Here is a 13,184-nt window from a genome sequence, read left to right on the forward strand (position 1 = left end):
CTACAGTACGTGGAGATGCTAACCTCACTATATTTTTATCCCATTAAGATTTTGAAGTAAAATAAGGGTTTTCTGGGCAAGGGATATAGCTCAGCAGCATAAGCACCTCCTTGGCAAGCACAAGGTCCTGAGTTCGATTCCTAGTACCAAAAAATAAAAAATAAGGGTTTTCTAACAATACAAACATTATACAGAGTTTTTTGTTCCCTTTTCTCGGAAAGCCAAAGTTCCAAATATTTAATGTCACTTTAGTGTTCTCAGTTACCTATTTTCACAATGATCTTCTTACTGTATAGTGTATGACCTTAAGTCTCCTTTTGGGGACAAAGTACAATGTAGATTTTAAACAGAAACAAATACACAGGTAAATAAACATAGAGAGATTCCTCTTTCACCTGAAGATTTTATCTATTTAAAACTACAATTTGGGGGCAGATCATATTTTAAGATAAATCTATTCATTTTTACTTTAATATGAATGAGTAGGTGAGTTTTTCTTAAGAACAGATTCGCTGTAAAATGAAAAGTGAGATCTCCTAGAGTTTTCTTGAGGAGCAAATATAACCAGAACTTTGCCTTATTCCTTATCCCTTTATGAATTTATAGAGAAGAGATCGTTTGTTTTCTTTTGACCCAAGAATAGATGGCTTTACCTTTAAAACCAAACACTAAAACTTTTCTCTCTCAAAAATAAAATACTGAAGTATACTCATCTTCTACCTTGTGAAAGAGATTTACTTAATCTCAACTTTAAAGGAAACATCTTTCTTTCGTTCTTTTACTACACTCAAATCCTGTAGTCACATAATAAATGAGAATAAAATGTTAAAAGGCTCTCATCAAAGGTATTATAGCAAAATAATCCCTCAGGCTCAAAAAATATTTCTGATTTTTCTTGTAGTGTCACCTCTTTTGTGTTATCATATTAAAAAAATGATGTTGAAAACTACAGCTTTAGGCTCAGGAACAAAGCAGAGCCTGCAAAATGGGACCGACAGCACATAGTGCTCTGAAAAAATTATGCCATAATACCCTGAACAACAGCCTCAAGTCATAAGAACGCAGTTCACAGACCCCAAGAGAGGATTGTCGGCAAGGTCCAGGAACCGTGTCTTACTGTCCAACACCTCACTCCACGTCCGCGCCTTCTCACTCCGTGTGGTTTTTCCTTCGGGGATCATTATTGGGTTTTATAATGATGAGCTTGCGTATGAAAAAGGAAAGCTCAAGACTATAATTTTATACGTACTTAGAAAAAAACATATAAAGAAAATTCAGTAGTGAGACAAGTACTCTCCTGGAGCCTGCTGTGACCAAGAGCGTCCCTGTGAGAAGGACAAGCTGATAAATGCATGTGCTCATCACGGAAGGTGACAAACCACAGGGAGGAAAGTTTGCCTCCCTGCAGCTGGGACAGCACTGCTCCCTTTCCCACTGTGTCCCACTGTGTCACTTTGTCCACAGAGGACAGCTGTTGCAACAAATGATCGCAGAACCATCCAAGCTGGAAATTCAATGAGAACAAGGACAGGGACAGGGAGCATATTTCTTTCCATTTTGGTTACCAGAATTCATAAAAGCCTTCGTTCATAAATGCCTGAATAGCCAGGGATATAGACCAGCGGCACAGCGCCTGCCTGGCAAGCGCAAAGTTGTGAGTTTGATTCCTGGTACAAGAGTAGAGAGGCAGGAAAGTCGATAGAGCTCCTCAGTCCAGTCCTGAGAAGGTCCGAGTCCTCCTCCGGGAGGGGCAATGAAGCCCAGAAAAGAGGAAACGTGGCTGTAAGTCTGTGGTTGGCCCCTCACTGTTCATGGAACCGTGAGGAAGTACAGTATTTTATGGCTCCATCTCTCAGCTTGCACCTCTGGGACAGGGAGAACAATAGGATGTAACTCATTTTGAAAACACAACAGTGCTTGACACACAACCAGGGCTCGATAAATTTTAGGTTTTGTTGTCAGCTGTCTTGCCAACGTAAGAGTTCCATTGTAAAACAAAAGTTTGTAAATGTGTTCTACCCCTGCTAGCTCTACTTGAAGTTTGACAGAAAGGGGGAAAAAAGTGAGAATAATTTCCCATACTTTCTCTTCTTTGGGTAAAATAAAGTGAGGGATTTTTCTACTTTTTAAATTTGCATGCAAAAAAATACACTCATCAAGAAAGGGCTTTCAGAGTAGGGACATGGATAGGGAAGAAGTTGGTAATCTGTGTTCTTTCAGAACAGAAAACTAAACAGTAGAAACTAGGAAAGAAAAGCCTGACAGAAATAACTGAAGGGTGGTCTGCAAGTTTTAACCAGGATACATACCATTTGTCCAGAAAAAAGAATTAAGAAGTGCTATGTACATGTACCAGCTCCTCACAATGAATGTAATAATTATGTACTGCAAACATGTACTGAAAAAATGAAAATCTCTAAAAAAGATGAAGTCATCCTGACCTAACTCAGTGATTCTCAACTGAAGGCGGTGATAGGGCAAAGAGCAAAAGAAATAAAGCTAAGGATATTGCTGGGTATGTGTACATGAAGGCTGAAAAACACAGCTTCAAAAATCAGTTTGTAAGAGTCACTGTATGTGACTTTCTTAATTGAGAATATCTGTTGAATGGGACATACATGTGATTTTCACAAACATTCCCTGCAGTCAACAGCATCAGTCCATGAGGGAGTCACATCCCTGGACTGAGCTACTGTAACAGCCTTCTAGCTTGTCACCTCCATTCCAATATTACCTGACCATTCTCTACAGAGAGCCTGGATGATTTGTTACAGAGTACAAGGGCATATTACTCTCTGTTTAAAATAGTTCACACTTGTAAAATATTCAAATTCCCACCACAGACTGTACTATCCTGTATTATCTGGCTTAGCCTTCTTTTTGACTTGATCTTTTAACCTCAGTTTTTCATTATAAACATGCTACACTGGCCATTCAAATCCTGAACTAATTCCTTCTCAGGGCCTTTGCACTGACTTGGCTCAGATATCACTACCTTTTCCAAACTATTTCAACTAGAGGTGGGTCTCCCAACAATTCTCTGACCCATTTACTTTTTCATATAGCCCTAACAGAAATTCTTATGTATTTATCTGTAAGTTTAATATCATTTTCCCTTTATTATATGTAGCTTTCCCTTTATTACACATAGAAATCTTGTTTACCTGGTACCTAGCATTGTGCCTGGCATAATAATACCCCAACTAGGTCTGATAATTACATAAATATGTAATAATCAAACAGAACCCAGATGCAAAAAGGAGAAAACAAAGAAATATATATACAATATATTTCCAAGAGAATTAAATTGCTTTCCCTCAGGATTTAGAAATCAAAAAACTTTCAAGAAATGATAAATATATATTCAGTGATGGATGGCTTCTCTCTAGCTGCTTCTGCCTATAGTTCAGGCCCTCACCTCTCAAAGGTTGAAAACTTTTTGAGGAATCTGCATACAAAGGTTTGGGACAGAAACTCAACAAAGACAACAATTCTGGTCAAACATGAAGACTTTAGAGTATGGACACTAATAAGATGAACATTGGGATGTTCTGCTTTTCTACCCTAATAATTCGATATCTAGGACAGTTACTCCCCATATACTGGGAGGAAACATTTACGAAAATGAAAGATTTTGCAAAATAGTAAAGAACTCAATAAAAGTTCCCTTCACAGGAAGAAACATATATCCAAGGCCACATTAAATGAATATGCTATTTGAGTTTGGAAAAAATAAGTCAGTGATGCTGGAGATAAAAATTTTGGTAGGAACATGTTATCTGTCTGGCAATTTTACACATCCATATTTCATAACTAAGACCACGACTCCATCTCATCATGTGATGCTAATTCCTCTTTCAAGTGCAAAGTAAACCTTGCCTCAAAAACAGTGAAATGCTTTCAGTGGTATTGAAGGAAAAATTCAAACAATTGGTTGTTTCACACACAACTTTTAAGTAACCAATACTAAAATATTATAGTAAAGAGATACTGAAATATCAGTGCCACTTAAAATGCCATGTCTCTGTGAATCTTACAGAACTTGCCACCATAAATGCTTAGGGATGTTGGAATTCACTCCATGTGCTAATTTTCCAAGGCTACAGACAACTTAACTAAGAATTTTCTAGGAATCTCTTAAGCATACTGATTCCTAAATCCTATTCACAATGGCACTGTTCCTGCAGATCTAAGTTAAGGTTCAGGAATTTGTATTTGTTGGAAAGCCTTGCACAGTCATTGAGTCCTGCCAGGGTTAGAAAACAGTTTAATCCAGCCTCCAACTCAGTCCAGAACGCTTTTATCTACATTCTTATTGACTGTTCCTCAAATGTGCTTTAAACCCATCTTTTTGCAGCATGTTAATGCTTAGGGGGAAAATATGACTCTCAAAAGCTTTTGTTTGAATTAATGGGTCTGCCCATGACTTCCTCCAATAGGTCTAGTTCACGAGTTTTAACTTGGCTTTCAGGTTCCATATGTGTCTTTTCTTTTGCAGCCAAACAGCTAATTTCCATACACTAACTGCTCATAGATCCTTTATTATCCACAGCACCCCTGCATTCCTAGCACATCATCCAAGCATTCATTTCAGAGCTTTCTCGTCCACCACTGTCAGCACTACAGTCCTTAAATCAGCTACAAGCTGCTGCCTCACATTGGAGTATCATGCTTCCAGAGGTTACCTCAGACTCCACGTACCATCCTGGTGGCTCTCATTGCTGCTAGGCCACATGACACCTCAGTTGAAGAAACTGTCCTCAATCCATGGTGAAACAAAGAAAAGAAATGGAAACAACTCAGCTAAATTTATTTAATCTGAGAAAATTGTACTGTCTTCCTATATCAATTCCTATTTGGTTGCTTTTCAAAATTTAACTTCTTTGTTAATGAAACTGTAAGGATAATAGATAATTGGCTTGGTTTATTTTTTGTTTGTTGTAAAAGTCAGCAATTTTGTTGAGGGAAACAGTTAATGATTAAAAGTTTTTTTTTAATATTTTGACCAATTTTGCATGCTTGTACCTGGTAATCTGAGCAATCTAGGTGACGACAGCAATTTGCAGTATAATATCCATTGGTGAATTCCTACAATCCTGCCTAGTGACACTATGTATTGCCTCTAATGTTCTTTTAAATCATTATTTTCTTATTCCCTTTAATGAGTTGATCAATCTTCTATTCTTACATCTGGTAATCTGAGCAACTTCGTTGAAGATAACAATATGTAATATAACAACCACTGTTAATCTCTATCATTTGGTTTGAAACCCTGTGTCATTTTTAATGTCCTTGCTTTGTGTTGTTTGTATTTTGCTACTGTTCTTCTTCTTGTACTATTTTCTCTAAAATAAAATTTTAAAAAGTCAGCAATTCTATGTTGCTCACCCTTCTTTTCCATTGTATTAGACCTTAAACACAAGGTCCTGGGAACCACCATCCCAGCCGTGCCTCCCTTCCTGATAAGCCAACGTTCTCTAACCCAACCCCTGCTCTAAAAACCCACCACACCCCACGACTCTGTGGCTCACAAATCAGTATCATTAGGTCATTAAAACCACATGAGTTTTATGAAAATACAGAGTCCTAAGACCTGTCACCAGAAATTAGGGTTCAATAGGTCTGGGGTAAGTCTCATTATCTGCAGTTTTAAACTCCCCAAACGATTCTGATAGGCATTTAGGATTAGAAAGTGCTTCATGGTGTCTGTGAACTCAGTGTCTTTTCTCTGCAGCTTGATATTACCAGGGAACAGGGGTTGACTGAGAGAACAGGAGCCTGGCCAGGTGTGTCAAAGCAGCCAGGGAGGACTTGTCTATAACTACTTAGCATCCTGTTGCTCTAGGTGGAACTATGTCTGCAGTGACTCCCTTTGCTCCTTCACAGCTCTTTTTCTTATCAGGTTGAGTGCCTTTTGCTTTAGTTCAGGTTTACTTGCTCTACCTGCCCAAAGGCTCCTTTGTTTTTTCATCCTAGAACAAATAATTAACCCAATAAATACCCTTGCTAAAAAATACTGCCGGAAGCTACACATATTAATAATTAATTATCCCCTCATCTGGACAGAAGCATCTGTCATTATAGTTTTAGAATACCTTCATTTTAGTAGAAGTACCGGCTCATTTATGGTAGTTTGAGATTTGGACCAATGCACCAATGCACCAATGCAAACCATCTCGCTATACCTAAATTCCAACAAGCAGCTCCCCTTCTGCCATCTTGCTGGTATTTAAAGACACAGTTTCAAGTTATATATTTGTTCTTTATACAACCTCAATTATAAATTGCACCACACTGACGTGGGCATCATTGCAAAAGATCATATCATTTTAAATTCTACTTTTGCCATCCAACATATTAAATCTCTTTTCTAGAGAGCATCTTATATAATTGGTCATGTTCCCCAAATTCGACAAATAATATAATATCTATGCTGACCAAGGAATTATTTCCGAAAGCTTTCACTCCAAGTCTCTTGTTCACTTAGCCCTGAATTCACTTACCCACATTCTCACCCATATCAGGTTTCTCCACGTTTTTCAGCAGGAATAATACACATGGCCACAATAAATACAGAATGGCATCACTACAAATACTTGGCAATTTAAAAGATACTATGGAGTAATTTTCAAGAACATTGTCTGAAGTATACTTCAATATGTCTATGACATTCCACAGACTTCTAAGAAAAAAAAAAAGAAAAATAAAAAGAGAAAGCAGTAAAAGTAGTTTGACACATGGTTCTTTATGGCAGAGTTTTTTCTTTTCTAAAACCCTCAAATTTTCTGACTACAGACATGTACTAATTTGGTTTTGTTGGAAATCAATAGTAAGATAGTAATTCTTAATTTTCAAAATTTACTATTATTTCCTATAAAAATCAGAAAAGTCTAGGATGTTCTATGGTAATAAACACCCCCAAAGATCTCAGTGGCTTACAGCACGCTTTGTTATTTGTGTCCATTGTGTGTTTGCTGCTACTGATTCACTCCAAAGGCCAAACTGAGGAGTCCCTGTCTGGAACCGTTACTCTGCTAATGCGAGAAGAGGTGACAGTAAACAGCAGTCCTTAAATGTTCTACAGGGAAGTGTCTCTTGCTTGGCCTGACACTGGCCACATAAAGATGCATGTCCACATCTGACGTTGATGGGATGAAAAATATAATCTTGCTGTACAAAGATGCCCTATTGAAAGTTACTGCAGGAAAAGTCAGCAGATATTTTTAATGCTTACTACAATACCACATCCTTCCTTTGAAAATCGAGGTTGCTTGTGCCCTTCTCCATTCTTTTAGATTTTCTTCCCCACTCTGTAAAATTCTTTGGAGGAATATGATAGTTCCATGATCATACCAATGAGATTATTTTGTGCTTAAAATATAATCTCTCTGAAGAAAAAAATGTAATCTCTCTAGCAGTAGGGATTTGAATTCATCTAAAATATTTAAGTTGTTGTTAGTCTTTTTTTAGCATGGATGTTAATGACATTTTAATGCATTGATCTCTCCATGTTGCCAGCCTACCCTTCACTATTCTTGGTATAGACAGAAGAAAAGAGGAAGTGCAGTGTTTTCTTTTAACATGATACCATCATTCTCAAGCAATGGCCCTATAATTTTCATCTATCTATTGTTCTGAAAATAGCTATCAAAATTGCTGCTGCTGTCTCCAGTGGTTTCTGCCAGCCTCAGCTAATTCTTGGCTTTAACGCTCTTGAAATTCTTGTCCTATTGCTTATATTCTTCTTGTTTTATGTTTTCTCATCCATAATGTACATAAATGTCTACCAGCCTTACCAGAAAAGTTGCTGGGTCCTTTACCTGCCTCCCTGTCTTCTTTCCATTCAGAATGTGTTTAACTGGGTAGTCAGAAATGTATAATTCATTTCTTCATCATCATGGAACTGTATTCACTTTTGATCTTGCAATAAATAATTTTAAAGAAAGATTCCAGCATGTTTATATCTTCATGGTTCACTCTTCAATGACCTCAGTGGAAGAGGAAAGAGAATTTAATGGTCTCCAGAACCAGAGGTTCATGACTTGTGTGACTTTGGACAATTCACTCAACTTCTCTGTGCTTAAGTTTCTTTCTCTAGAAAGTGAAGACAATGATAGTACTTTCCTTTTACTGCATCTATGCAATATATATTATATACATATGACACTCGAAGACCCCATTTGTCCTTTAATATTGGGTCATATCATTGAAAGTGCCTCAGGCCATGGGTGGTTTTCTGCTTCTGCTGAGACAGAGAAGTTACATTTTCTTACACTCTTTGAGGGTAGAACACATCCATCCAAGACTTATTCCCTTCAGAGCTTGCAGAAGTGCTCACCAGGCTGGGAACTAACATGGGTAAAGAGCTGCAGTTCAAGATGCCTAGCTGGAGATGCACATTGCCTCAGCTCCTCCCAGACACCATGAAGAGGACCATAAAGAAATTTAAGTTCCACTCAGAGTAATGAGCCTGAACTTTCACTCTGAAGTAAGAATTGGTCAATAAAAGCAAGCAACTATACAAGGAATATTGACAGCTTCATAGAGAAAGTCTGAGATCAAACCTGAGTAATAGACACAGGAACTGTAGAAGTTAAAAGAGATAAAGAAGTACGGAGATTTTTTTTTCAAATAGGAAGGGGAATAAGAGATGGAGGGAAGGGGGCAGGAGTGGGAGGAAATGGGATGAGAAAAAAAGAATTGAAAAAAAATGGAAATAGAGCTCTCGCAGATGAAAAAAGGACCAAGACAGAAGGAGTAGGGAGTGATGGAAGGGTCAGAGATGTAAAAAGAATTAAAATGCACTGTGCATTATGTACCAACTCCCCATGATGGATGTAACCATCATGTACTGCAAACATGTACTAATTAAAAAATAAAAATCCAGTTGGACTTCTCATGACTTTTTAAGCAATGTTACAACCATGAAAACAAGAAGATGCATCTATAAAAATGGGATTTATCACCACAGAAACTAGTCCTTAAAATTGTCTTTTAATATAAAAATTAAAAAATCCACGGGACAGCTATAAAATTAAATGTATCAGAACACAGAATGGCAAAACAAAAGATGAAACAGATATGAGTGAAGATAAGTCATAAAATATCAACCCACAAAGTTCGATGTTCAACCAATTGGGCAGTGGTACAATGTTTTTGACTCTTTAGGAAAGACAACTAGAAGGGGAATAGCTGGGTCAAATGAGACTTCTAATCCTAGTCATTTCAGGAATCTCTATATTGATTTCCACAGTGGTTGTACCAATTCACATTCCCACCAACAGCGGAGAAGGGTTCCTTTTTCCCCACAGCCTCACCACCATTTGTTTTTGGTTGACTTCTTGATGGTAGCCATTCTTTCTAGGGTGAGAGGGAATCTCACTATTGTTTTAATTTGCATTCTTGAATGACCAGTAATGTCGAACATTTTTCCTATATTTATTTGCTGCTTATATGTCTTCATCTGAGAAACGTCCTTTCACTTCAGATCCCCATTTTGAAAAAGGAGATCAAACAAGATATCAGAAGATGGAAAGCTATAGTTTGTTCTTGGATATGCAGAACCAATATAGTGAAAATGGCCATACTTCTAAAATTGTTATTCAGATTTAATGCAATCACAATCAAAATACAAATAGAATACTCCACTGAGTTAGGAAAAAATCCTAAAATTCATATGGAACCAGAAGAGATATAGAAATGAAAAAGCAATTCTGGGCAGCAAAGGCAAGGTAGGGACATCACAATCCCTGACTTGAAGTTATATTACATAGCTACAGTGATAAAAATAGCATGGTACTGGCAAAAAAACAAAACAAAAAAAACCACCCGAGAATCACTGGAACAGAACAGAAAATCCAGAACTATCTCCAAACACACTCAGATACCTGATCTTTGAAAAGGGGGCCAAACACATCCACTGGAAGAAAGCTAACCTCTTCAATAAATGATCCAGGAAAAACTGTTTTTTTTGCATGTCAAAGATTAAACCTAGCCCCATATCTCTCACCATGCACTAAACTAAAATCAAAATAGTTCAAAGATCTAAATATTAAGACAGAAACACTAAATCTCCTGGAAGATAGAATAGGGAACACCCCTAAAGACAACGGGGACCTCATTATATTAAAAAGCTTTTGCACAGCAGAGGAAACCACAGGGTGAGAAGAAAGCCCATAGAATGGGGAAAAAAATTGCCAGCTATTCCTCAGACAAAAGACTAATATTTGGAATATATAAAGAACTAAAACATCTCAGACCCCCTAAATTTAAAGATTCAATCCACAATGTGTTTCTAATTAAAAAAATGAACATGAATCTGAAACATTTCAGTGATACAGTGAAGAAGCTCGTTCTCTCAACAAGAAGGAAAGGCATTTAGATTCTACAGGAAAAATTTGGTGTACAAAAACACAAATATGAAATATTGTATGTATATACAAGAATATGGTATGCTTTTAAGCAAGTATGGTATGCTTTTAAGCAAGTATAATAAATGACAATCTATTTGGATTGAATAACAAAGATATGATTTTTGTATATACTTTTTAAAATTTATTTTAAAAATAAAAGAAGGAAAACATTAACAAACAGGCATCCATTTACAAAATAGCATAAGATCAATACAAACAATACAGAGTTACATGCAAAGTTGTAGGAAATTAACAATGGTTGTTGTATTATGTATTGATATCTTCAAAGTGGTTTCTCAGGAAAACAAACAGAGACATGCAAGATTGATCAAACAAGTAATCATTAACTGTTCTTTTCAGTAAAGCAATAGAAGACAGTAGTACAACTATGTTAGCTATCTTGTATATACATACATATATAATTTCCCCTTCTTTCCCTTCTCTTTTCCCTAACCCCAGTTTCTCTTTAGTTTTGAGCATTTTTCTTTCATCTCACAATGACTATCATGCCTCCTACTTTTTATTCACTCTTTCAGGTCTTACACTAGTGAGACAATACAATGCTTACACATGCAGGTCTGATTTATTTCACTTATGAGTATGGTCTCTAGATATGGCCATTTACCTATAAAAGCCTCGAGTTTATCTTTCCTTATAGCTAAGTAATATTCCATTATATAAAAATACCACAATTTTTTTTATCCAGTTCTTAGTGGATGGACATTTGGGTTGCTTCTACAATTTAGCAATTACAAATTGTGCTCCTATGAACATGGATGCACATATATCACTGTGATAGGATGTTTTTAGATCTTCTGGGAAAATACCCAGAAGGGCAATAGCTGGGTTGAATGGGACCTCTAGACCTAGTTTACTGAGGAATCTCCAAACTGATTTCCACAGTGGTTTCACCAGTCTGCATTCTCACCAGCATTTCAAAAACATGACCTTGAGTCAGCACAGTCATAACATTGAACCATAGGAAGCAAAAGCATAATTTAGCCCTTTTCTTATAATTAAAATATTTATACAGTTTAGGGGGGAAACTTTTAACTGGCTTTAAAATAAATCTCTAAAAATTTAATTACATCTATAGAACAAAATTTAAATGTGAAAGAAATGACATCACTGATGGATATTAAAGGAGGAAAGAAAAAAGCAAAGTAGAGGAATGATACAGGACTTGTTACGGTTACCTTACATAGTACTGATCCCAGAGGTGTTTTCAAAGTTGAAGGAACAGCAAATAGAACACACTTATCCTAGGCATGGAAAAAGTTACAACAGCAGGCAGAAAAATTAAAATTAATAATATGATATCAAACATCAGGAATAAGAAGGGAACAAAAGTTCAGTAGCATTTCAATAAGTTAAAAACTTACAATATTCAAAGCAGGAAATTATCACATAAAATTGGTTTAGCAACAAACAGCAATATAAATACATTACTAGATTTATAAGAGAAACTGTTTTAAAATGTTGAAGGTAATTTTAACTGAAAAGGATAAAATTTTACCAAAAGGATAGAAAACAGTCTATTTTACTACTGAACGTTATGTGTGTCTGTGTATCTGTGTCTGTGTATATGTATTTGTGTATCTATTTGCACCAGAACTTCTTTACACAAGATAAAGGCTTAGGCTTCTGTAGTTATCAAGTGACATCATGACATAGAGTAACCCATAGCAGGCGCTGTGAGAGAATGCCAACGCCCCAGGTGGGAGACTGGCTCACTGGCTGGGCTTAACAAAGGGAATGTCATCCCTTGAGTAACTACACAGGCATTTCAAATCCCTTCCCAGAACCTTAGGCAAAAATCTGTTCTCAGGATGACTAACCTGCCAAGATTCCTACAGCTTAATAGAGATAGGACGCCACATGGGAAGCGGTTCTGTAACTACCAAGCCCAGTCTTCATCATGCCCCCAGCTCTCCCACCTCACGCTGAGACTTGAGGAGATAAAACATGACCCTACGGTAGCTGTTCTTAGGTATAGTTGTTTCAGCTACTTCAACAAAATTAACTTCTTCAGCAAAACTTACTGAATACCTTCTGTGTGCTTGATGCTGTAGGAATAAATGAGATTGCATCTATTCTTCTAGTGATCTTACGAACCACTGTATATTTTAATCCCAGACAGAACATAGATGAACTGGAGCAGAAGGAAGGAAATGCTTCCAACCTTGGAAGAGATCAGAAGAACCTGAGCAAGTGGGAGGTGTCAGAAATGAGTAGGGCTCCTGGGCTGTGCGTCAACAGGATGCCTGCAGGCTAATTCAGCGATAGTACCTGAACTACACCTGCTTTGGCCCAAGACAGTGCTGTTATCTATCTAGAGTTTCTGGATTAAATGCTTAATTCATCATAACACCCTATTTACCCACACATATGCAATTTTTCTTCGAAAAGATAAGTTGGTAAAATATAAATCTAGCAGAGAAGTCTGTATTATAGTATAAGCAAAGCAGACTTCATTCATAACTCCACCTAAACCCAAAAGTCTGAGTGGTTTGTATTCTTAATAATATATTTCAGCATATGTTCGTTTCCGTGTGTCTATATTCTACCCTCAAATTCAGAAGATTAAAGAGCCCAAGAATGTTAAAATTGGAAAAGACCTCCACTATTATTCAATGTACTGTAATCCTATCATTTTACAGATGAAGAAACAAAGCCAAAAATGGGCAAATATGATTCCTCAAGGTTACACAGCCACAAAGAGCAAAGCCAAGGTTTAAACCAAGTTATCAGTGAAAGTCCAGAAGGTCTTTC

This window comes from Chinchilla lanigera, unplaced genomic scaffold, assembly GCF_000276665.1.
Source record: "Chinchilla lanigera isolate Chin_1 unplaced genomic scaffold, ChiLan1.0 scaffold00017, whole genome shotgun sequence".
NCBI lineage: Eukaryota > Metazoa > Chordata > Mammalia > Rodentia > Chinchillidae > Chinchilla > Chinchilla lanigera.